At 38.8% G+C, this 27,123-nt stretch overlaps 1 protein-coding gene across 1 annotated transcript in view; it reads left to right on the forward strand.

The window, feature by feature from the left end:
* cpne5b (copine Vb) overlaps nucleotides 1-27,123 on the forward strand; it is a 181,320-nt gene that overhangs the window by 69,171 nt on the left and 85,026 nt on the right. The gene's annotated exons all lie outside the window — the stretch shown is intronic.

Raw genomic sequence — 27,123 nt, forward strand, 5'->3', positions numbered from 1 at the left:
TCATTGCCAAAATGCTGGTCTAATAATGTGTGAGATCTGTTTTCTTTTCAGTACAATAATTGAGTTTTTAATTTATTACCTGACCAGATTAACATACCTAACAGTGTTTAACTTTAGCTTTTTTTTATGTGATCAGCAAAATACAGACTATTAATTTTATTTGAATATGACTTCAATGCTTACATGGATAAGATGAAGACATGTTTCAGTTCCTGTGTATACATCAGAGTTGGTTTAACGGCGTTGTTAAATCCCCATACATCAATTCGGTTCAGTTTATTTATATAGCACCAAATCACATCAGAAGTCATCTGAACAAAAACATTCACAGACATTATAAAAGCCATCTGGTGAAAGTTATCTAAGCCAGCAGATGCGTTGAAGCTTCACTTCGTCACAGTCTCTCAACCTGAGGGAGCACAAAGGCAACAGTGGGAAGGAAAAACTCCCTTTTACCAGGACGAGCAGCCATCTGCTCCGGCCGGCTGGGTTTGAGCGGACAGGAAGGAGAAACAGCCAAACACAGAAGGACAGGTCCAGATGTACTTTCTATAGGAGGAAACGCAACAAAACACAAGGATAGAAACAGTTACAAATACAAACCGGTAGAGTAGAGCAAGTAAAGACAGCAGCAGAGTGAGGAAATGAGGTCGATGTGTCCTCCAGCACTCTAAGCCTATAGCAGCATAACTAAGGGATAGTTCAGAAAACCCAAGCCGACCCTAACTATAGGATTTATCAAAAAGCAAAGATTAAGCCCAGTCTTAAAACTGGACAATGTGTCAGCCTCATGGACAGAAACTGGAAGTTGGTTCCACAAGAGAGGAGCCTGAGAACTGGAAGATCTTCCTCCCATTCTGCTTTTGGAAACTCTAGGAACCACAAGTAAACCTGCAGTCTGAGAGCGAAGTGCTCTGTTAGGAAAACATGGAACAATAAAATCTCAAATATAAGATGGAGCTAGGTTGTTGAGAGCTTTGTAGGTTAGAAGTAAGATTTTGAAATAAATTCTGGATTTGACAGGGAGCCAATGGAGAGAAGCTAAAACTGGAGAGATATGATCTCTCCCAGTAACTCCAGTTAAGACTCTGCCAGCATTTTGGATCAACATCACTGCAATATTGGTGCGCTAATTATCTACTAGTCTGTCTGTCCCCCCCACCACACCCCCCCTCACACATACACATTCAGATTTCTTCATGCCACAGAAGTGTATTTGTACATGTCACCATGACATTCTAATGTCACGCACCATAAAGCAAAACTGGGTTTAAGAGTGAAATGGGGGGAAACTATTGTAAACAGGATGCGTACAATTATACTTCACAAAATTTCTGTTACCTCTTACTGATGATATGTTTGGGTTAAAGTCATCCTAAAACTCAAAATCAAATGCTGACTGGTCTTCAGCAGCTAAATATCAAATAACATTTGTACATAACTACTGACACTGAAGATAATGTCAGAGTTATCAGTGTTATATTTGGCAAAGGTCATTAGATGAGATCAAAACATCTTAGATGTGAACAAACTGCTCATTGTATCGGGTAAATGGAAAGCAAACATTATTAAAACAGGCAAAGTCTCTAGAACTGTGCATCTCTACATCCAGCTGAGAGGTAAATTACTTCCCACAGCACTGAGGTGGAGCTGAAAACAATAATTTTGTATTGCCTATTCTATTAATTGGCTTGCAGCTGGTGTTCTGTTTGTGGGGTTTCTCTACGGTTTTTGTGCCTGTTGCGTTGTGTTGTTACATTTTACACAAAGGTATTGCTGTCTTATCATTATGCAGCAGACACCTGTGTGGAAATCAGCATTTTATAACTCACAGGCTGAGTTTGTAATTAGTTTATCACAAACCACAAATGTTAGAGTTTCACAAATTAATATGCTTAAGAGGGAAAAACTCTTTTGTGCTGTCAAAGCAAACTATCAACAACAACACTGCCTGAAAGACTGCATGTTGCTTCATGACAAGTTTCAATGAGATGACTCCCATTACACCAAACCCGTTTGTAAACTCTGTTGGAACCATTTTTGTTGTTTCTAAGGTGAATTAATTTATGGTGGCCATCTTGAACAAGGTACATTCATTCAGCATTTATTTATACTTGAGCCTTGGAGACTCATTTACAAGAGAGACCTGATTTTAACAAACAGTGATGACAACGACAGTAATAGACAATCATAAAGGATGTGTACAAATAAAGATTTTTTTTTTTTTTACAAGTGAAAATAAAATTGCATTTAACTCCAAAAGTGAAATAATTGTAGATATACATCCAATAATTACTTTCTGGGAGTTTCATTAAAACTTGTTCAGTTCATGAAATATTTTGATAAGAAAAAGAAAAACCAAAGCACACACATAGAAATGTACAATATAATTGTCCGCCTCTCATGGTGATGTGCTTTAATAAAAAAAAAAAAAAAAAAAAAAAAAAAAATATATATATATATATATATATATATATATATGTTTTTATTTTTTATTTTTTATTTTTTCCTTTTTTCGGCTGCTCCCTTCTTCAGGGGTCATGGAGACCGGTGTGGGTTCTTCACCTTTCCCACCCACATTTTTTATGTTGTCAATACTGGGAGTTGAACCGGTGGCCCACCTACTCTAACCTCTGCGCCACCACTCCACACACACACACAAAAAAGTACAATTAAAAAAAATAAAGTTGATTTAAATTGTAGGTACATGTTAATGAGCAAAGTCTCACAAAAGGAGTCAAACCAGCCACACATTTTACTCTGACAAACGTGCATAGGATCAGTCAGATTTAAGGCTATATGCTAAATATTTAGTGTCCTATACAGAGTGCATAAATGCATACCTGTTCTTGCTAATTACTAAATTAGAACACTTTAAAGTGTGCATATCTCTCTTTCTGTGTTCGTTCAGATCACTGATGTTTTCTGCCTAAAATTTTAAAATTGTGCCCTAAGCCTGTGTATTCATAAACCATAAGATTGCTGTTACAAGTTTAAAATCAAAACATTTATTTCTGAGCTTAGAATTTTTTCGTCAGGGTGAGAAAGGAAAAAGGAAGATTTGCCAAATAATTTATTTTTAATTTGACTCTGTGGCTGAGAGATAACATAACTGCTTGCCAAATCGTATTTGTATGACAGCCTTTAATCTTTATTTATAGTTTTTTTAAAGTTATTTTCTGTGCTGGAAACCTCTGCGACCTAACTAAAATAAAACCATCATTCATCCTATATACTGTATGCTGTAAGCAGGACAAACGTGCTTTTGAAAAGCCACCATGCAGAAGGTTACTGGTTGTGACCAGTGGTGGAGAAAGTACTCAAACACTGTACTTAAGTAAAAGTACAAATAAACAGACAAAAATGTACTCTAGTAAAAGTAGAAGTACCACATTAACATTTTTACTTAAGTAAAAGTAAATAAGTACTTGCTTTTAAAATACTTAAAGTATTAAAAGTAAAAGTACTTGCTGAATGTATTACCTAATGTAATGGTATACATATCTTTAAGTCTGTGTACCGTATGTATATTTTCTGTAATACATTAATAGTGTTGAGTCATTTTAATGAACGATGCTGCAGATAATACATGTTTTTATTGTGTTTACTCTGTGACACAGTTCACACTTGGACTTGTGATTCTGTGCGTCAGAATTTCAGGGATGACATGCAGAGTTAAATGTCATGAAGCAAAATAAGAAAGAAGAATGATTATACCTTTGAAAGTTTCTATTTAACACAAAGCAAAACCAATGTGTCATTTTAACTGCAGTAAACACATTGAAGTAAAAGTTGTCTGCCTGAAAAAAGGAGCATTAGACATAAACAACAGGCTCTGATCAGTTCAACTCCAGTTTTCATCAACTCAAGTTAAAATCCTGTCTAGTCGACCTTGTAATGGGTCAATATTGAACAATATTTTAACTTCCTGACACCATTTTTAAAACTTGGACCCAAGTGTTGAGACATTTGGAGACATCTCTTGTCTCCTAACATCCCATGAACTGACACATTTTAATGTTGCAGCAAGAATTTCTTGTTCAAGTTCAGAAGAAGTTGTTTTCAAAGATTTTTGAGTCCTATCTGGCTCTTTTGGGAGAGAGAATATGTCCTGTTGTACTGAACAGTCTTTCAATAAGGCCATGGGTGGTGCATATCTTCTGACTGACTCTCTTGTACTGGAATACATTTTGGGTGTGTTAGTGGTGCTGCGGATGCACCCAGCTCAGTGACATATATACTAGAATATATGTCATTGGCCCAGCTCTTCTTGAAGATGGGCCTAACGTTACCTGTCCACTTTGCAGTGATTCAATGGACCAGCTCCCCTCTCACCATTAGTTACTTTCAAAGTAACAAACAAATCAAAAAGCAGCAACATGAATGTAACTTGTAATGCAACGCATTATAGAAATGTAGTGTAGTAGAAAGTACAGATACTTGATGTAAAATGTAGTGAAGTAAAAGTATAAAGTACCCACATTTAACTCTACTTAAGTAAAGTACAGATACACAAAAAATGTACTTAAGTACAGTAACGAAGTATTTTTACTTAGTTACATCCCACCACTGGTTGTGACTGACACCGTTTCATAAACCTCATGTTCTGATTCATTCAGTTCCTTTTCACTTGTGATTCTGGTGGATTTGTGAAACTGTCTCCATATTCCACACTACAGAACCTCCTCGTGTGAGTGCACACTGGATCGTGCGTTTGTGTGGACGTGAGGGGAAAAAAGTGGATCAGCAACTTTATAAGTAAAACTTGAGAGGCTGCCTGGCATGTTTGTTTGATCCTCAGTGGGGGATGCTATCACTGGGAGTAGAGAAGCAGTAAACACTCCTCCCCCATCACCACCACCACCCACACACACACACACACACAGCCCCACAGCCCCACAGCAGCAGGAGATACATGTTTTGTAATTTTATCTCCACATGAAGATGAATTCATGTCGCAGAGCCTGAAATTTGAGAAACGTTTGTCCGAGATGAGACACATTTAAAACCTAATCCATATGATTAACAAGCTTTATGAATAAATATATATTAAAAATAATTAAATAATTGTACCAGGAGACATATTGCAATATTAAATCTGGGCTTTTAGATGGTCTCTTAGTTTTCAAACAGATTCTGTTCAGCATGAAAATACATTTCTTTGTGATTTGTTTGGGAAACTTGGACTCAATTCTCCCTCAGTGCATAAATAAATGAGCTTTTATTCTCTGTTTTCTTTTGTCTGTGGTTAATTGCAATGGCTTTATTGCCCAGAAATTACTGCTTGTTTAATTAGGTGTCAGGAAAAATGTCCCATGCGATGAAGTAAAAAGGACAGAAATTCATAGCAATAAACGGACAGATGCAAATAAAAGTCACAGCAGAAGAAAAACACACGGAACGGATGAGGCAAAAATCTGTTTAATAAATAAAACTTCATATAAGCTGATGAGCACACAAACTGTAACCTCGCTTATTTGAATTAAATGTCGGACTTGAATTATTTCTAAATTATGTATGAATATAACTCATTTCCTCTTACAGAGACCTTAAACTGTCTTTTATCATGAAATAAAATATATGAAATTAAATGTCCCATGAGTCTGGGAGATGTGAGACCATAGTTTTCAACCACCTGGAAAGGTTTTAAGCATTTCTCTTCAAGTATTAACACTTAGAAGAAATGAGCTATAAACCTAAACAATACAGTAACAAATTAAAAAACATTTCCCAGTTGATTAGTTTCACAGAACCGGTACTTTTGGTTTTGTTGCACAAATAAAAATGGACACTTGACACATTCATTTGTCTTCAAACCTCATCTCTCCTACAATCTTTGCACTTCCCTTTTCAAGGCAAGTAAAGCACATTCTGCCTGCATGTGCAGACGTCTGAGGAGACAACAGTTTGATAAAAGATTGTAATTGACCATCACGGACCTCATGCTCTCAGCAGATATAATAGTTGTACAGTGATGTCCTTTTAAAACGCTGCTTACGTACTAGGGGTGTAACGGTACGCTCAAATCACATTTCGGCTCGGTTCAGTTTCAGGGAGCGCTCAGTTCGGTTAATTTTCGGTACAGAAAAGGCCAAAAAAAAAAAGACTTACAAAACATTTATTTTGAAAATATGCCAAGTAAACAATACGTATGTATAAAACGCATGCACGTTACCAATTTCACCCTGTGTGTAGAGTGTGTGTGAGGAAAGAACAGCAGGATCATGTGACCTGACTATTGAGAGGATTCTGCTTTTTGAACAATGTTGGTATTTTATTCAAGCTTTCAATAACATTATTATCACCCCACCCCCCAAAACTGTCTCGTCGAGTCTAGGCGGGATCTAATGGCTTCGCCGAAGCCATTAGAAACTGGATTAATCTCAAACTTAACATTCCTTCTTTTCATGCTGATGTCATTTTACTTTATGTGGAAAATTGAAGCTCAGAATTCTCTGATGGCATAAATATAGTCGTACTTACAGCAAGTACCACATTCACTGTAGAAAGAGGAGGGATAATAAGCCTCCTTCCTGTTTGATGGATGAATTTAAGTCATACTATTCTTCATTAAGTAAATTAAAAATCTACAAAACTGCTAAAATCATCTCACAACAGATACAAACTTATTGTTTTAATTAAAACAATGTTTCTCAAGAAAAAGAAAAAAAAAACCTGATGAGCTTGTCAACAGGTAAGGGGCGTTTACCTTCGGGACAAATTGAGGTCGTCGATTGGTCAGTTACTGACACGCCTTTTGAGTTGATTGACAGGTCGCACCATCGAGGATCCAAAAAAACCCCCCAAAAAAACAAGAACTGCAGCAGCGATGCTGGGAGGAGGCGGGGCTGCACAAATGCAGTGCAGAGCTCCAAGTAAAGCAGGAGATAACCAGATATTTTGCTTGTGCCCTCACTGCCCTGGGCCCCTTAGAGATCATGGGCCCCTGGGCAGTTGCCCAGTTGCCCATATGGTTAATCCGGCCTTGGGCTTTGGCACCGCTAGGTCTAGCATTCACCACTCCTGAACAAGCCGGGCAGACATGTACGAGTGCTTCTTGAAAAACCACCTGTCGGTGGCACACCTGTCTCCAGCCTTCTAACTGAGAGGGGCAGAGAGGACGCTCACTAACTCCTTGTTGAAGGTGGAATTGTCCGAGACCTGCCTAGCTCAGAAAAAAAACAAAAAAACAAGAGCCTACCTGCGTGTTCTGCTCCGCAGCAAATCCCCAGATTGTGCAGGTTGGAGCTGTAACGTCTTCTTCTGGTCTTTTCTTATGTTGCGTCACCGGCTGAAGAAAATGGGGGAGCAGATCTAGGGACCTGACACAATTTATACGGTCTAGAGGTGGGACCCACACAGTGGGATGGCGTGAACTAGAGTTTATTCGGTGTTGGCCCACTGCGCGTGGGGTGAGACCCATCAGTGGCAGGTCTTAAAGGGCAAAGCCCATACGAAATAAAACAAGCACAACATTAACACATCAAATGGCTCAGGGTTTGGAAACATACTGACTAATGACAAACATACTGATGTAGTGAACCAGATGACCTGATGATCTGACCCTCATCTGACCCTGATGACCTCAAATCTACCAGATGGACAGAGACTGTTATTTTCATTGATCTGAATAAGTCTGAGCCATCTGATGACTTTCTTTCTTGAATTAATCAAGCAGAAAAGACAATCCTCTATAATCATTACTGTCTTACAAATGTTTTGATAATCAAATTGTGTTAGTTTCACTCAATGCTTACAGGTTGGAAAGAACTACTCATTTTTATTTTACATAAACAGTAAGTAATGATTTTATTCCTCATTCAAAGGAGAAATCAGGTTAATATGCATTTCTTGATTTTCTGTCTGAAATGAGCTAAGCTCGTAAGTATGTGAAAGGTTGGTTTTCGGTCAACTAAAATGTTTACCGAGAAAGATGTCATGTTTAAACTTTTTCAGAAGATTACCAAGAGTTGACTCCACGAAGTCTGCTTTTTTCCAATAATCTCTCTGTCAGTTGTTAAAACAATCTCATTCTCTGACCTTGGCTTAGATAACATCTTACGTCACAAAACCACTCCTCTTTCTGGTCCATCCACGAATCAGAAAGCTCTGAAGTAAACTCGGAAGTAAACTCATTTAAAATGTGACGACTTCCCGGTTCGGGCAGAGTGCAGTTAGTTCTCAAGGAGTTCAGAAGAGAATTCATGGGGAATTCATGGAGTGCAGTCGGTTCCAAGAGATTCCAGAGTTAGAGTTTAAAAAGTCTGAAGAGTCTAAGAGACTGAGAGACTTAGACAATGAAGAGTTGCTGAGAGTTAAAGAATGAAAGGAGTTCAGAGTCTTGGATGCAGAACGCGTTCAAGATGGTCCAGAGACGTTTTGGAATTATAATTTCTGTTTGAACGACCCACGCACGACTCTCCAAGGATTTTAGCAGTTCTCAACGGAGACGCTGGAAAAGTCTGAAGGGTTCTTACTGAGCTGATGAACTTCAACAAGGTAAAGTTCTTCTTCGACCAAGTGTACCGTGGACTAGCTGAGATCTGACGAAGCGTGCAATTTCTGGTCAAACAGATTAAATTCCCTCACATATTCCTCTGTAAGATAAAATCTCCAGTTCATCTTAAACTCACCTCTCTCTCATAAATCAGTACAGATATTTTTAGAAATATCTGAAGCAAAGTCCTCAAATCACCGCCGAGTGATTTGAAGTTCATTATTTGTGAAACTTGTCTGTTATTATTTTCATATTTTGCCAAATTAATGTAAATGTTTGATGTTAAACTTTGATTCTGAAAATAAATGACTCCATTCATTTGATGGGTCAAAGATAATAACGTCTCTCGTTCGCATTTCTGTTAAAATTCAATGCACGACATTACAGTCAGAAAGATGAAGAACTCGTGAATATAGTATGCATATAAACGGGGATATATTGTCATACTACAACTAGTGACACGTACCCACGTGACTCACTACACTGACATACTACGAACTAATAAAATGCATCAAAATAACTGCAAACCTGAGCTTTCAAGTTTTTATTTTTAGTTTAAACTCCTGGGAACAATCAGGGGTATTGCTTAAATGATCATTTAGTTATCATTTAATATTATTAGTTGTGACTTTCAAACCTGTGCACTCCTGTTAAACATGTAACATAACACATAAATATTGTCGTGATATGGAATACTTTTGAAACATGCTATAAATAAATAGAACAGTGAAAGCAGCATATGATCATAATTAGCAATGCGCATCAACTCTCCCTCTGTTCTTACTAAAACGAATAATTTCACAATTCCTAAAGTTATCAAACAGAGCTGCTCATCAAAAACATGACTTTAATATTTAATAACTCTTTTAGCAATGCAAACTTTAAAATAAGCTTTGCAAAGTTGACTTGTTATTGCGCATGCTGGCTCACTACAATATTTGTTTAGGTACTTATGAAAATCTAATCCATCAAAACAAGATTATAGAGACTGAAACAAAAACGTCAACCACGGTGTAGCAACCAACATGCTAGCTGTAGCTTCCTGCAACTCTTGCTTGTCAGCTGAATGTACTGTAGTTTATTCTCCCTGCAGTCATTTTACATGCATAGGTCCTAGGGGTCCAGTTCATCTACCAATGCTTTGTTTCCTAAAATACTGTTATCATAAAGAAAAGAGTCCTGTTCAGCTATTCTTCCTAATTACATACTAAATTACAAGGTCGATTCAGCCTGTAAAGGCTGCAAGTCACAGGTTCAGGGTTAAAGCTTTCATTTCAAATTTCACTCACTTCCAAAGAATTTTATCCTGATGGTCACAAACAACAAGCTACAAAAATGCTTACAAAAAATAACCTTGAAATGTCAGTCTTATATGGATGCTGACAAATGCTTTTGGTCTTATGAGGCTCTAAAATCTAGCCAAGCGCTTGTTGTAAACAACGTTTGGATGAAGTCTGTTTCCTGGGCAACTTCATCAAAACACTTTTATCCACTCAGCACAAGTAGAGCAAGACAGTTATGAGTCAGAGCCAATAATTTATTTGACATCGAGAGAAAAACTTGCTGAGCCGACAATGGGGTTAGCTCTCCATCAGTCATTGAACAAGTCTACAAGCCTACAATTATTAAAAAGGGATCTTTGTTATAAGGCAAAACTCTCAATATACTGGTCCATCTATGTTCCATTTATCGCCCATGATCCTGAGAAATGGACTATGACTAAAAGAACAAGATGGTTGAAATGAGTTCCCTCCGTAGGATGAACCTTGAGATAGGTCGAGAAGCTTGTGCATCTAACCCAGGGGTGGGCAAACATTTTGACTCCTGGGCCACAATGTGTCCTAACATTGGACTGAAAGGCCACGAACAGATGGATGGAGTGTTTGTGTGATGTTACACCCCAGCGCAATAACAGCCGCCGGGACGCAATTAATTATGGACGATTCCACATTCTGCACCACTCAAGCAGCCATGGAGTCTAGATTATATGATAGACCAGTGATTTTAATTGCAGTGGTGAAATTATTGATTTTATTGAGTCTTACCAACTTCAGAGCGAGCCCAGACCCAAACGACAAACAAAACAAACCATTGTATTTTCTCTTACCTGAAAAAAAAAGTAAAAAAAACTCATCAAAACACGTCTCTTACCTCACTACGTTAATGAAAAACGGTCAAAATAAAGTGGCAGCTCATCTCTACAAACTCCTCACAAAACTATTTACAACTACAGGATCTAAAGTTGAGTGACAGGCTGGGAAGTGTCGAGCGAGTGGAAGACGACATCATCACTTCCACAACTCGTCTGTGCAGCCAGTCGTCCAGCTCCCTGGGGTCCTCCTCCAATCACAGCAGAGTACCTGGACACAAATTCACACACAATTAACACACGCACACACAAAGCCATACAACATGTTTAACAGTGAATTAATATAAATTACATGCAAAAGCCATGAGATGATTTGCCCTTTAACATGTAGCAAAGCATGAATATGCAAGGGACATTGATTTAATTTAATTTAATTTAATTTAATTTGGATAAACACAGTAGAGAAACTCACGTCAGTTTCAGTGGGAACAGTGTTATTCATCTCCCTTTTTCGCCAGTGCATCAAAGACTCGAGTAAGTTTTATTGAGGCAGTTCTCAGGATAGATCCGAGGTGTTGGTGAGTTAACTTGGATCTATGACGGGCTTTCTTGATGTTCACCATGGCGCTGAATGTCTGCTCACATACGTAGGTCGAGCCAAACAAAGTCAGCATTTTCTATGCCATCTACAGGAGGTCTGCAAACATGGCTTTGTTAAGCGAACCAACTAAGTAATTCAGTTTAAGAACGTGTAACTTGTCCTTTAAGACGGAGTCAGACTGAAGATCGATCAGTTCCAGTTGCAGATCCTGTGGTGCTGTTTCAGGGTCTTGTGATGGAGGACAGGACACCAGCCGAAGTGACTTTTCATTGTTAATCAGAGAACTGACGGCTGAATTCTCCGTGCAGGTCGTCGCTTGATTTGCTGGAGTTCTTTGTGTTTTGCGTCGCCTCTTTCTGCATGGCAAAGTGTGGGGAAATGAGAGAAAAGCTTGCCTTGGTGGTTGACTCTTGAATCGTAGTTTGTCGGTAAAAAAAATGTTGCCGAGTCTGTAAATTAGCTGCCGACCTCTGAGCCAAAGTTGCTTGTTCTTGCGTTGTCTGCTTAGTTATCTAGCATAGTTACGTAGCAAAGCGATGGCTGATATACTCTTTGAAAACTGCAACAGTTTCTTGGCATATCAGGCATCCAGCCTTTGATCGGACTTCAGTGAAAAATATTTTGTTGTTCACTCCATATTAAACACTAGGCACGCACTGTCCACTTCATTTTCTTTTCTTTGATAAGCTCTTTTTTCCCCCCAAAAGGGTTCATAGGGCAAAGTTTAACTAAAAAGTGAAGAAGAACAAGATTACTTCTTCACTTTAACTTTACCTCAAATAAAGGCCAATGTGTCTGTAGTGCACCATCTGTTGGAGAAATGAAGTCACTACAGGTACAAGTACATTACTGTTTTATTTTCTTATTAAATGCATTTTTTAAATGTAATTTGGACAAGTTCAGTGGGCCAACTGAAAAGCCCAACGGGCCATAGTATGCCCATGCCTGATGTAAGGGGAGCTTAAGTAGGACCACTGATGTTCTGCATCAGAAGTCAGCTGAGGTGGTTCAGGCAGGTTCCATTTCTGATTTTGGTGCCATCTTGCCTTCTTCCTTTAGAGTTGTTTCAGGGAAATCCCACTAGATGGAAACTATTGGGCAGGCCCATAATTTGTTAAGAGAGGCATCACATCTGTTGTGGCCAAAGAAAATGCCAGATTCCACCAGGAGGACCTGGTAAGGGTCAGAAAGTGGCTTGTCTGTGTTTTCTTGCTTGACCTGCTGCATCCAAGACCCAATCTCAGACAGACAAACAGGTAAAAATAATTTGATGGATGAATTAATATAATTTTGTGACCATATGTTGCACATTTGTTAAAAAAAAAGCAAATAAAGGAAATTATTGTCTGTGTTAGTGTGTGTGTGTGTGTGTGTGTGTGTGTGTGTGTGTGTGTGTGTGTGCGTGTGTAAAAGTGAGTGTGACTGTGAGCAAGAGAAACAGCGTTCAGCCGCCAAACAAGACATTTGTTTCATCTGAACATCAAAGGCGCTTTGCTCTTTTATGACGGCTTCAGATTACAGCGCTTTCTTTCAAGACACAGATGCATTAAAGTGCTATGTGCGTTACATAATTCAAATGGATTTTTATTATATCAATTATATAGACGTTAATCAAAATGTCTAATATTTGTACGTTATTTCCCACATGACATGTGTGACTTTTTGTATATGAAAAAGGAATTGATGCTGTAAAATGTTTTCTTTTCATTCAGAAGCTATAAATAAGTCAGACACAGCTGAATTAATTTGTAACATTATTCTTTAGAAGATGGTTTTTTTTATAATAGCCTGATTAAAACTGCTTTCATTACCATCATTGTTTTTGTACTTAATTTCATTCTTCATTCAGGGCGCTTTAAGGGTTTTCATTTGAACACCTTTTTAGTTCCACTTTCTTTTTAATTTTCATAAATCAGTTTATTAAACATTTCACAGTTATTGAGAAATCACTGCTAGTAATATTTTATAGCTATGAATCCATGACTGCAGCTTGTTTTCTCTTTATGGTAACAGCACCGCACCACAGTTGTTTAAAATTAGCTGCTGTTGTGGTTTTAAAGATTTTGTATGTGCACACAAGAGCAGAAGAGCTGACAGAAAACAGCTGATGTTATGACCTTCTTTGGCTGCATGTGGGAGTGAAAGTCAAGCATGATGACATGACATTTATGACTGAACTGACAATGCAAAGTCTAATTATAATCTTGATTCGGAGGAGGAAACCATTTTTTAAATTTCCCTCTTGTGAACCATAATAACTCTGAGAGGCTATTGTTGGTCTGCAGGTGTGCATTCATGTGTGACTAAATGATTAAGGGATACAAAACAGCCTTCCTGATCTGAAACTGAATGGTGTTCAATTATTGGACTTCTGTGCTAGGCACAGGCTGTCCATAGCAAACACCCTGTTTGAGCATAGTGTGGTTCATTAGTGTACTTGGTACCAGACCACCTTAAGCCAATGGTGGATGATCAATGTTGTAATCATGTCATCGGACCTGTGGCCCTGTGTCTTGAACACTTGAATGAAGAGAGGAACAGGGCTGTAAACTGATCACCACCTGGAGGTGAGCTGGATCCGATGGCGTGGGAGGCTGCCAGACAGACCTGGTAAACCAAAATGCATAGTGATGGAGAACTGGGAATGTCTGGTGGAGCCCTCCATCTGTGCAATCTTCAACTCACATCTGCGGGAGAGTTTTTCATCTGTCCCTGGGGAGGTTGGGGACATGGAATCTGAATGGGACATGTTCAGGGCCTCTATTGCAGATGTGGCTTCCAGGAGCTGTTGCCTGAGGGTCATTGGTGCCTGTCGTGGCAGCAACCAAATGACCCACTGATGGACACCAGCGGTGATGGAAGCCATCAGGCTGAAGATGGAGGCATGCAGGACTTGGCAGTCCCGGAGGACTCCTGAAGCAGGTAACAGGTAAAGGGTGACCAGAAGGACTGTAGCTTGTGGATGCAACACTTGAGTATGGGAGGAGTTTGGGATGGCCATGGAGAAGGACTTTTGGTTGGCCTCAATGAGATTCTGGCAAACCGTTTGGCAAATCAGAAAATTGAAGTGGCCCTCTTTCCAGGTTGTACTTAGTTGGGTGGGGGGTTTCTGACCCAGACTGAGGATATTGTTGAGCTGTAGAATGAGCGAGCACTCTGAGGATCTCCTTAAGCCACCCACTATGTCTACTTTTCAGGAGGCTGAGTCTGAGGACTTGGGGGAAGATGAGTCCATTACCAGAAATAATGGACTCATCCGTACTGAACTCATAATGGAAGTAATGGCCTACCTCGGTGACTTGGCAGAAGTCACCGAGGTAGTCGGTGGTAATCAAAAGCCAGGTAGTCTAAAGCTCCTCAGTGGCAGAGTGTCATGGTTAGATGAGATTGCCCCGAGATGCTGAAGGCTCTGGATGTTGTTGGGCTGTCACGACTGACACATTTCCATGGTCTCATGGAGGACTGGCACAAAGAGAGTGTGTTCCAATTATCATAGGATCACACTTCTTGCCCTCCCCAGGAAAGTTTACTTTAGGGTATTGTAAGGGAGACTGACTGTCGAACCTCGGATTCAGGAGAAGCAGTGTGACTTTCTTCTTGGTCGTGAAACAATGGATGGATTCTTCACCCTTGTGGAGTTGCTAAGGGGGTCATGGGAGTTTGCCTCACTAGTATACATGTGTTTTGTGGACCTGGAGAAGGATTATGACCATGTTCCTCGAGGCCTTCTGTGTGTGTGTGTGTGTGTGTGTGTGTGTGTGGGGGGGGGGGGTTGCTTTTAAGAGCTACCCAGTCCCTGTATAACCAAATTAGGAGCTGTGTCTGCATTCTGGGCACAAATTTGAGTTAATTCCCATTGCAGGTTGGGAGCTGCCAGGGCTATCCCTTGTCTCAATCCTATCTGTGGTGTCCAAGGGCAGGCTCTCAAGATGCAGTTGTGGAGAGGAGTGTGTCTGGTTTGGAAGACTGAAGGTCTCATCTCTGCTTTATGTGGATGATGTAGTTCTGTTGGCATCGTCAGGCCAAGACCTTCACTGTGCACTGGGGTGGTTCACAGCTGAGTGTGAAGTGGCTGGGATGAGAATTAATTCCTCAAAATCTAAGGCCATGGTTCTTGACTGGAAATGGATAGAATGCCCCCTCATGGTCGGGGGAGAATGTTTGTCACAGGTGGAGGTGTTCAAGTATGTGGGCGTCTTGTTCACAGGTGATGGTAGGATGGAGCTGGAAATGTATTGATGCATTATGGCCTCATTCTCTGTAATGAGAGCATTGCTTCAGTCTGTCCTGATGAAGAGAAGGCTGAGATGAAAGGCAACACTCCCACTTTACTGGTTTGTCTATGCTCCAACCCTCATCCATGATCATGTTGGATCATGACAGAAAGAATGAGATCCAGGATAAAAGCAGCTAAAATGAGCTTCCTTTTAAAGGGTGGCCAGGCTTAACCTTAGAGATAGTGTGAGGAGCTCCATCATCTGGGGGAAGCTCAGCGTAGAGCTCTGCTCCTTCACATAGAAAGGAGTTAGTTGATGTGGTTCAAACATTTGATTAGGATGCCTCTTGGATGCTGCCCTTTAGAAAATTTCCAGGCACGTCCCACTGGTAGGAGGCTCTGAGGAAGACCCAGAAGTCGCTGGAGGGATTTTGCATCTTCTCTGGCCTGGGAATGCCTTGGGGTCCTCCAGAATGGGCTGAAAAGTGTTGCTGAGGAGAGGGATGTCTGGGTTTCTCTACTGGACCTGTTGCCTCTGAGACCCAATTATGGATAAGTGGTAGAAAATGGATGGATGGATAAGAATTGAATGGATGGATGTTGCACAATGAGTATCTCGTAGTCATCATTCACATCATCACAACGATTTACAAACTAGGCCAATAGAAAACTGAGTATGGATTGGATTAACAACAAAAAAAAATCTTCCAAATCACTGCCTGCAGCTGTAAAGCTACAGATATCCTGGAGACAAGCACAAACACCACATATTTCAGTCCATGCCCAAAGAACAGCTTCTAAAGGTGATAGATGGACGTAGAAGTCTCCATCGATGACAAGCAGTCAAAATCATTTCGGTTTCCCCTCACTGCTTCACTCAACCGCAGATGTTGAACTTGACATTCTGTGTTTGGATAACTACAGTGAACTGCTCTAAATCCTGTACAAGACTGTGCTGTAGTGCTGTTCAAATATTCACAGATTCTTAAATATTTGTTACATACCATTAATGGTATAGTGTGATTGTATTTGGGTCCACTGATGACAAACAGAATAAAGCTAATTTATAATAAAAAAAACCCTAATTGAAATAAAATTGGGAATATTTTTTAAAGCACATAAAAGTAGAACAATTTTGAGGCAATGTGGAGGAAGTTGTTTGAGCACGTGAAACCTTTTACTGCTTCTGTTTTCCTTAAATGTCAGTGGAAATTGCTGCTTCAGAATAGGAAAATGGAGGGAAACAATTTCTGAATGTCAGTGGAGGCATCTCTGCAGAAACAGGACACCAAACTGTATAAAAAGACAAACCATATCTGACAGCACAGCCATTGTTTCCAGTTGTCCTCTCTGTGGGCCATCCTGGATGGAGTGACACCTACTCTGGGTTGTTCACAAGAACTTCTGATCAGAGACAGTTTATTTACAGAGCGTGCAGGGCTATGTCTGTGATTGTGACAATAGGTTGTATTGTAGGCATATTGTATTGTACAGTAGACGTATTGTTTGTGCTTAGCGTATTCTTAGTTGAGCGAATTTCATAGTTCATATCTTAGATCTTACTACTGTTTTTCTTTACAATTTATACTTTTGTTGGATGTAACTGGGACCCTGTGCACACAGTTTTGTTCCACCACATGCACCACACGTGATGAGAATGACAATAAAGAAACCTTATCCTTTTCCTTTATCCTTAAAAGTACAAGTTCATCCTTCTTCACATCTGTTTTATTGTCTTACAACCTGAGATATAAAATACAATTTGGGAGGTTTGAATCTTTTAATTGACACTGCCTAATTTCCATTTTGTAGATGCAGAATAATTGAGAAATTAACAAGAACTTTGTCAAAATAACCAAAAATATAAGCATGCATAACTATTCAATTCCCCACCCCACCTCTTTTTTTTCAAAGTCAATAATAGACATCTTTTTGTAGCAGTGACAGCAGCAAATCTCTTCAGGTTTGTCTCCACAGTCTTGGTACATCTAGCCACTGAAACATTAGACTGGTTTTCATGACTAAACTGCATCGGTTCCTTCAAACTGAATGGATACTGCTTGTGTCAAACATTTTTTTCATCCCATCAGAGATCCTTAGTTAATCTGTCTATGATGTGACTGGGCAATTTTCAGGACATTTGACTGTTTCTCCACAAACCACTGGAGTGTTCAACCGTGGCTTTAGGTCCATTGTCTCGTTGGAATGTGAACCTCTGCACCATTCGTAAATCTCTAGAAGAGTCAAACAGGTTTCCCCTCAACAATTTATTTATATTTTGGTGTATGACTAACCAGTTTTCTAGACATCCCCACAGCATGCTGCTGCCACCACCATGCTTCTGGATGTTTTTCTCTGTATAATGAGGAACGTTAAATTTGAATCAAACATGGTGTTATGTTTAGTCTCATCTGACCACAGTATTTCATCGATGTTTGGGACATTTTTAATTTGACATTTGGCAAACTCCCAACAAGCTGCCCCATTTTCCTTAAAGTACCAGTACTTTTTTTTTTCTGGTTTCTCCTCCATGAAGCACAACTCTATGCAGTTTAAAGTGGTTCTATGGACAGATCATCCCATCTCTTTAGAAAAAAGACCAGCTCTATCATGGTTATATTTGGTCATCTTCTCCTTACCCAGAAATGCTAGCAAGTTTGTCATGGTGGCACAAGCTTTCCATTTATTTTTTACTAGATTTATTAGAGCTTTGCAGGACTCCAAGTTTGAGAATTTTTAAAATAACTCGATCTTGATCCAGGGGCAGCACGGTGGCGCAACTGGTAGAGCTGCTGCCTCTCAGCGAGCAGGTCCTTGGTTCAAACCCCGGTCCAGGGGCCTTTCTGGGTGGAGTTTGCATGTTCTCTCCGTGCATGCGTGGGTTTTCTCCGGGTTCTCCAGTTTTTTCCCACAGTCCAAAAACATGCATGTTAGGCTGATTGGTAACCCTAAATTGTCCCTAGGTGTGAGTGAGAGAGTGAATGGTTGTTTGTCTCGTTTGTCTCTATGTGTCCCTGTGATGGACTTGCAACCTGTCCAGGGTGTACGCCGCCCCTCGCACAGTGATTGCTGGACATGGGCACCAGCGACCCCCGTGACCCAAAATTGAATAAACAGGTAAAGATAATGGATGGATGGATGGAATCTTGATCCATATTTCTCTTCAACTTTGTGCCTGATGTGTTGAGAGTTCCCTGATCTTCATGCAACACTTTCCCCTTACTACTTAGGTGTTTAACTGGTGTTGATTATTCTACAACAGGTGGATTTATATCAACATTTTTATTTTACTTACAGTCAAACTGAAATGAATTAAATTACAGGATGTAGGTCGACATATCAGAAAGAATATCAAGAAGGTTGAATCATTTTGAAAAGATATGATATGCTTCAGCTCAGCTCTTTACCAATAAATCAATACAAAAACTTGTTTGTCTTTTTAAACACGAGTACCTCAACTCAACTTTTCTCAGAACCCATTTAAGAAATATGAACAGCCTTTTTATGGCTCTGTTTTTCTTTAAGGACAGACTTCTCTCCCACCCTTGTGTTTTTTTGTAAACTGTAGCTCTAATGAACTTGAAAATGTCAAATGCAAATTTGACCAACACCTCAGCCGCCCATTGTTTCTTTCACTATTTGAACATGTTAACTCTGCAGAACACAAAGACACTCAGCCAGTCTTTTTCTGAAAGCACCTAATCCTGTTTAGTAGTGTGGGGAACTGGAGCCTTTCACAGCTGTCAACAAGCAGCTGTCAACGTCTAACGCAGAAATAGTTCAAATACATTTTCTTTATCTCGTTTCATTGAGTCCAGGTGCAGCACTGTCTTCTTTTCTTGTAGTATTCTTGTTATAATATGTATGCTAAGCTGACTTGTAACACATGTATTGGTGTTAATTACTTTTAATATTATAAACATTGTGTTTCTCAGTTCTGACACAGTTGTTGCAAAAATGCACATTGGATTTTGTCAGTCAAATGTAGAAAAATATTTTCACAGTTCTCTGTGTAATCAGAATGCTTCTTACCAGTTTTATTAAAGTGGCTGTTTTCATGAAAGTGCAAAAAAACAAAAAAACAAAACAATAATGTATTAATTTATTCTGAGTGGTGAATTGTGGGCTTCAAGTAGGTCAAGACTCCAGCAACACTCAAAATAAAGAACAGCTTTTTTATGTAACCAAAATGACACAGCTTGTAGCCTTTGTTGGTGTCATCATTAAAACATCTAGTATTCATCATTTAAATGGAAGAACTATGATACAAAAAATGATTAATAAATCAAATTATGCAAAACCTAATGAATATAGTGCTTATAGAAAGTATTCAACCCCTCACATACTTTAATTACTGTCATAAATCACTTGTGATCAATATAAGTTGGACTTTTTTAATTTAAAAGAATCTTCAATGGGAAAGTGAAATCTAATCTCTGCAAGACAATGTCAAATAAATTAAAAAACGTAACGTAAAGCAAGTAAATATTCTTCTCTTTTAAAGCGACTGTCCCAATTCAGGTCAGAGAAAAGATTATTGAAAGTACACGTCAGAGGATGGATACAAAAGGATTTCCGAAGCCCTAAACACCCCCAGGAGTTCTGTTAAATCCATCATCAAGAAATGGAAGTAATATGGGACATGTGTAAATCTACTGAGAAGGAAACCATCCTCACAAACTGAGTGGCAGTGCAAGAAGCAGAATAGTGAGTGAGACAACCAAGACACCTGTGAGCACCCTGAAGGAGTTCATGGATTCAGCAGGTGAGACGGGACAGACTGAACATACAACAACTGTTGCCCAAGTTCTTCACCAGTCTAAGCTTTACGTGAGATTTATAGAGAGAGACAGTGTTGAAGAAAACTCAAATTAAATCTCAACTGGAGTTTGCCAAATGTGAAAGATTTTATGGTCAAGTGCTTCTCTGCAGCTGGCCCTGGAAGGCTTGTTAAGATAAGAGGACAAGATGAAGGCTGCAAAATATAGGAAAATCCTTGAAGACAATCTGATGCTGTCTGTTAAAGAATACTTTTCTTTTTTCTTTTATTTTTGTTACTGCACGAGTTAAATAACCCCATTTCTGAAATGCACTAATTTTCCAAATCTCCCGTGCTTTATTGGGCACTGAAGGAATTGTTCCTAGTTTCAGGCAGTTTTTCCATTTCCACTGTCTGTCCACTGAACCACTGTGCTATCCTCATTAAAGTCAAGTTATTCCTGTCTGTGGCGGCAGTTGTTGTTGGTAAAACAGGTTGTAAGAACTCATGAATTATGGCAGAGCCTTGTGTTACGATGTACAAAATAATCAAAATATATAGATATCTATAGCTTAAATTACTACCTGTTTGCTCTTGGTGTCGCATGAGAAAAACATTGCTTGAGAAATGTTTTAGAGATTTAGCCACATTCTGTTCTCCACATTACCGTCAATGAACAGGCTAATAAATCTTATTCATTCAGATTTTTCTGCAGGATTGAAAATAAAACAATTTGATCCTCTCTGCAGGCTGAGCTGCTTTGCACCCCCACCCCTCACCTCACCTGTCATAAAACTACACATCTCTTTTTGATGGATGGGTACCTGCAACTCGTTTCCTACACTTTTATTAAGCTTTGCTCTTTTCTGCCTCAGTATGCTGGAGATATGCAGATGCACACAAACAGGCAGTGGTGGTGGTGGGGGCTTCAGCTGGTACCTTCTCTGTGTGACCATTTTTATGTGATAAAGCTCAGGGATGTTTGCCACCTCCAAAGGAAAAGAATATGCTCCTCATGAATCACATTTTCAGCTTTCTGAACACTGGATTTTACATTTACTGTCTGCTTGAAGGATTTTGTCTGTCTCATGTGAAAAGTAGTTTTAAAACTGAGAGATGAGGTAGTTTCATCTTGATGCCTTGGCATAATATTTTAATGTTACTGTATAGTGACATAGTTTATTCATGATCTACTCCATTTATACTTTGCTACAGACTTTTAAGAGCCAGTGAAGTAATGCGTGAACTTGAAGGAAACTCCATCATCTGCAAATAGCAAACACAAATGTTGAAATAAATAACACAATCAAATTAGTTCAAAAATTATATGTTCATTCAATTTAGGATTGCCTCAAAAATAATAAATTATTCAATCCTTAATTTATGGTTATAAATAAAGAGAAGTACATTTGTTATCAATATTAAAGTAACTTTACAGTGTCAAATTTGACTTATATTATTGTTATAAAAAGAAACTTTTGTGTATAATATAAATGTGCTAAATTCCAGGTTAAGTCACACGTTAATTTTAATCTCCGTTCCCAGACAGGTTTATAGTTAAAAAAGTACAAGCCTAAAAAAAGAAACATCATTGTTGCTAACACACATGATATAAATTGTATTTGTTGGATGGAAGTCTTGCTTTTATCTCGCTTTGTTTCCTTAGAAAACAACCTGTCTTTGTCTTCAGCTGAGGGATTTGTGCTGCTGTGTAATCTAAGCGGGCCAGAATGCAGCTACCTTCCTTCTGTTTTGATATAATGGGCTGTTTACACTGTTGAGAGATGAACTGGACCACTGGGATTTGTGGAAGTGCTGCCCACTTCTCCATGTTACTAATGAAGATCTGGTGCTCTGAGGGCCAGTCTGAGACAATCCTAGCTCTGTAGCTGGGACTCAAATCTGCTTCCTATAGCTGTCAGCCCTTATGAAAAATACCAACGAGCACAGAATCTGTAAAAACAACACCATATTAAAAGAGTCTGTTCGCTAAAAGATCAAGTTTTCAACCTTCATGGAATTTGCTGCATTTTCCCATTATTGGAGTTATGTGTTATTTTGTTCATGTAAACATGGTTAACACGTAGTGATATGGCAGATGCATATTCTTCATTGCTGCTGGCTGTCTAAAGGTGAATAATGGGCGGTAATATTTTTACCGGTGTCCGTGTGTTCCTTTGTTTGACTGCAAAATATCTTGTAAAGCAACAGATAGATTTCAATCAAACATGATTTGTAAAGTTATATCTACATCTGGTTTAACTTTTAGAGTCAGCGTGACTCATAATGGTTGCCACATAAGAAACCTTAGCAAGCACATAAATGGCTTTATATTAGAGTATGTTTTACAAATATTAAGCTAAACTTTGATGTGGTAGTAGCCAAGAGTCATCCTTACCACACACTCCAAAAGCTAACGGGTCATGCAAGATATTGCAATAAAGTATAATCTTTTTTTTGCCAAGATGTAACCAAAATGGCTATAACCATAATTTCTCAACATATAGCGATAGTTTAAAATTCTCACATTAAAGATAACTGGAAAATTAATTTCTTAAATAAAAAAAAACAGTTACTTATGTCTTAATTGAAACTGGTAACACGCATTAAAAACTCACTACTGTCCCAGCAACAGTACAAGTTACCTGGAAAATATATATTTAAAAATAATTCTTATAATAGAGCCAAAAGCAGTTTCTTTTCAAGCTCACAAAGTAAAATTCTGCATTAAACATTACAAATAAAAACAATCGCAAAGGCTAAATGCAATCCAGAATTATGAGATAAACGTATGCAATCTTTAATATGTATAGTAATACTCCGCTGTTCTTCCATAAAATTCAAATGTCCAAATTATGCTGCATCCTTTTTTATTTTTCATCTTTGGCCCAAAGTGCAAATAAAGGTCTGATACAGTGCTGTACTCCGATGACCCCGTGTCCCGCTCTGCTACTGCCTTTTACTGGGACAGTGATAAATCAAGTCTGTGCAACAGCAACACACACACACACACACACACACACACACACACACACACACACAGACCTCTATCTGCTAACAAATGTGTCCACACGTATACGCACTTACCACAGACGAGCACTACTTACATTCTCAGCTCAGGCAATGGAAGTAACTATTTATGGTTTCTAAACAGTCTTCTCTGTTCTCAAAACGATTCTGCTGTGTATCTTTTATTCTCCTTCCCTAGGACACATCTTTTCATTTGTCTCTCTCACACAAAGAGACACGCACACTCGTCTTCCTCTCAGATTAGGCTGAATTCCTCTGTAGCCAGTGGCAATTCTTTGATTGTTCTCCAGAGAAGCTTTGATTGGTGGGTTGCTTTCGCAAGCCAAACATTTCTGCTGGGAATGACTCCACTGCAGGTGTGTGTTTCTTTGGAAACAAAGGATCCTATAGTAAATATGAGGTAGGGGCTTTATTTCCTTGGAGGGGTTGCTTTGAGTGGTCGGGGAAGAGTAATGACTGGGATTGTAATTGCTACTTGAGGGCTTCTTTTCCTCATGCTCTGTCTGGTTCTCTTAAAGGTCAGGGCTGATAAGGATTTACTGTTTTATTTTTATTTTTTGTAAGGCTGCAGCTTCTCTATGATCATCCGGGAGCTCTAACGTATACTTTGAAAAGAGTTGGAGAATAAGCGAGAGAAGCTAAAGACAGCTTTTTCCCCATGAGGTCACATAATAATACTCATTGTAATGTGATAATATGCCACTGGAAAAAAAAAAAAGTAGTAAAAATATTAAATTTCAGTCGAGAGTTTGTTGGAAATGAATTTAAAGATGTCACGGCTTTCCAATTTAATTTTCTTTCCATGTGGTTTGTCAAGCCTGCAGCAAATTTCTAACAAGTAGCGCAGCAAATGCAACAACACTTGCACAGCTGTGACAATTATGGCTCTGTGGACGTTAGATGTACATGCTTAATCTTCATCGCATGAAATCTGTTCAGTTTGTTATTTGGAAACACAAGAACAGTTTTATCACACGGTGTATACATCAGCCCTGCCTATACAACATCTTAATGGCTATAGAGGTAGACTTAACCTCTTCAACATCAGAACATTGAGCTAAGAGCTAGTCAGGGTGAGGCCAAGATCAAGATTACTGCTATTCTAAAACTCTAAAAAAGTTTAAATCCCAAATGTTTTATAGAGGTTTTTGTAACAGCTGCGATATTTATAAACCACCATCCCTTATACATTAATTAGGTTTTTAAATTATTATTATTCTATGTATTTTTACTCTTAAAACAACCAGTTTGTGTTCCATCACCAACCATTTCTAGTGGAACATTTACAGAATAGTGAAACATCCAATTCAATTAAATTCAATTCAACTCATTTTATTTATATATAGCGCCAAATCACAACAGAAGTCATCTCAGAGCACTGAACAGAAACATTTATATATAAAATATTAATTTAACATTATTTATCTGAGGAGCAGACTGCTTTGAGTTTAACTCCATCACAGACTCTCATCTTGAGCAAACATGAAGGCGACAGTGGAAAGGAAAAACTCCCTCATGAGGAAGAATCCTTTAACAGAACCAGCTCAGGACAAGCGGACATCTGCTTCGACCGGTTGGGTTTGAGAGGAACATGAAGGAGGAACAGATACACAATGGCAGGTTGAGAATCACATGTTAGGACAGAAATAATTTGAAATGAGAACTGTTAAATTGTAACATCTCATTTAAGGATATGAGGTCAATTTGTCCTCAGTAGTCTAAGTCTATGGCAGCATAACATGTTAAGCACAATCTAACAGAGTTTATGTGATACAACAGTAATGTTGTGCAGGAGCAAAAAAATTACAATGTTACAGGCAAACTTAATTTCATTGATTTTTACACTATCGCACATTTCCATCACAGTTAATCTGGTACACGTAACCCAATCTGTTCCACAGTGACCAGTGTTGGTAACTGGCTGTGAATCTTGATGGTTTTCTCTGTAAAAAATAAAGAGAAAATAAATAAAAACAACACAAACGTATTCATCCATTTTTATTTTCACGCTTGTTCTTTTGGTGTTCTGGGGAGCTGGTGCCAATCAGCAGACTTTAGGCAAGAGGCGAGGTCCACCATGGACAGGTCATGAGTCCATCGCACGGCCACAGATGCACAAACAAAACTGACAACTCAAGCTCAACTCACAGCTAAAGTCAATTTATAGGAGTCAGTTAACCTAACAGGCTCATTTTGGGCCTGTGGGAAGAAAATCAGAGTACCTAGAGAAAAGCTTGCATCAAATTCTGTTTAAATGGTGTGATGTGAGATTGCCAGTTGTGTCAAAGTTTATAAAATACATTTCTCATGGATCTTCACAAAACATTTGAGATTTGAGTTGTTTTAAGATGCCAGAAATTAGTTTTAGTTTTGGCATCTCTGACTTTTCCCTCCTTTTTCTGTTTGAACTCAAGCCTTCAGAGATTAATGGTGAAGAAAACTGATTGAATTTGGGGCAACATTGAAGATTAAATGACAACAGATGTGCAATTTAACTTGTCATTTTAACAAATGGATGTTTTTTTTTTTTTTAAATTACCTGTTTGCCTAACAGCTCCTGTGATTTTAATCATGTTAGATATGCCTCTTCTTGTAAAGGAGTGAATGAGTGCACACGATAATTTAATTAATAAATTAATTAAATAAAACAAACACAATTAAATTAATTTAATTGTAATTTAATGATTTTCTTCCAAAATGATATGCACGTTCAAAGTTTCTATGAGCTCTTCATTGTTTCTTCAATTACATTATTTTCCATCTTTGAAGTGAAAAAAAAAAAAAACCAGTGTTTTCTCCATAAAGTAGGAAAGGAAGCAGGAGGAAAATGTATTTCCACTAACCCCTCCAGCTCCTGTGCCGATGGAGAAGTGTTTGATGCTTTGATGCAAAGTGACGGCTGCGGTGCCCAGAGCAGCTTGTGCTCACGGAGCCAGGTGAAATGAAGCAGATAGTTCAGGGGTGCAGATCACCATGGAAATGTGCTCTCCAGAGAGGGTTTACCTCTGCAGGGTCACCAACTTGAAGCAAAGACTAAACATCAACTAACAAAGCTAGCCAACATTATAAAGTAAATAAATGCATTTTTTTAAACATATTGAGGATTTTATGCAGCTAATCTGTAAAACCCAGACTCCAGAAACTTGTCTTTGAACCAGAGTAGACTGAGCAGGTAACCACGGACAGCAGTTTTTTATATTTTATTTTATTTTTTCCATTTTCTGCCAGGGACAACTAGCCTTTATCACATACAAAACATTCTGCTCTTATATTTCATACTCTGTTTCTGCTTTTCGTGTACGTCCAGTGGCACATTTTGATTTGTTGCTTTGTTTTGTGTTTTAGTTCATGTCACACCCAAGTACTGTACGAGTTGCATTTTTCTGTTGCTAGTCATCTCTCCTGGTGTCATGTGTCCCTGAGATGTTTTTCTACCTCTGTGTCGTGCTTTACAGCCATTTGTTCCAAGTGCCTACCTGTCATGTTTGTATCCCTGCCTGCTCCTACAAACAATTATTTGACTGGATAGGTTAGGTTTTTCTTGCTTGAACAGTTATGTGGTGTGATGGTAGCCTATATATATATATATATATATATATATATATATATATATATATATACAAATATCTTTACCCGTTTATTCCATTTTGGGTCACGGGGGTCGCTGGTGCCCATGTCCAGCAATCACTGTGCGAGGGGCGGGGTACACCCTGGACGGGTCGCAAGTCCATCACAGGGCCACATAGAGACAAACGAGACAAACAATCATTCACTCTCTCACTCACACCTAGGGTCAATTTAGAGTTACCAATCAGCCTAACATGCATGTTTTTGGTCTGTGGGAGGAAACCGGAGTACCCGGAGAAAACCCACGCATGCACGGAGAGAACATGCAAACTCCACCCAGAAGGCCCCTGGACCGGGGTTTGAA

This window comes from Nematolebias whitei, chromosome 7, assembly GCF_014905685.2.
Source record: "Nematolebias whitei isolate Nwh7 chromosome 7, NemWhi1, whole genome shotgun sequence".
NCBI lineage: Eukaryota > Metazoa > Chordata > Actinopteri > Cyprinodontiformes > Rivulidae > Nematolebias > Nematolebias whitei.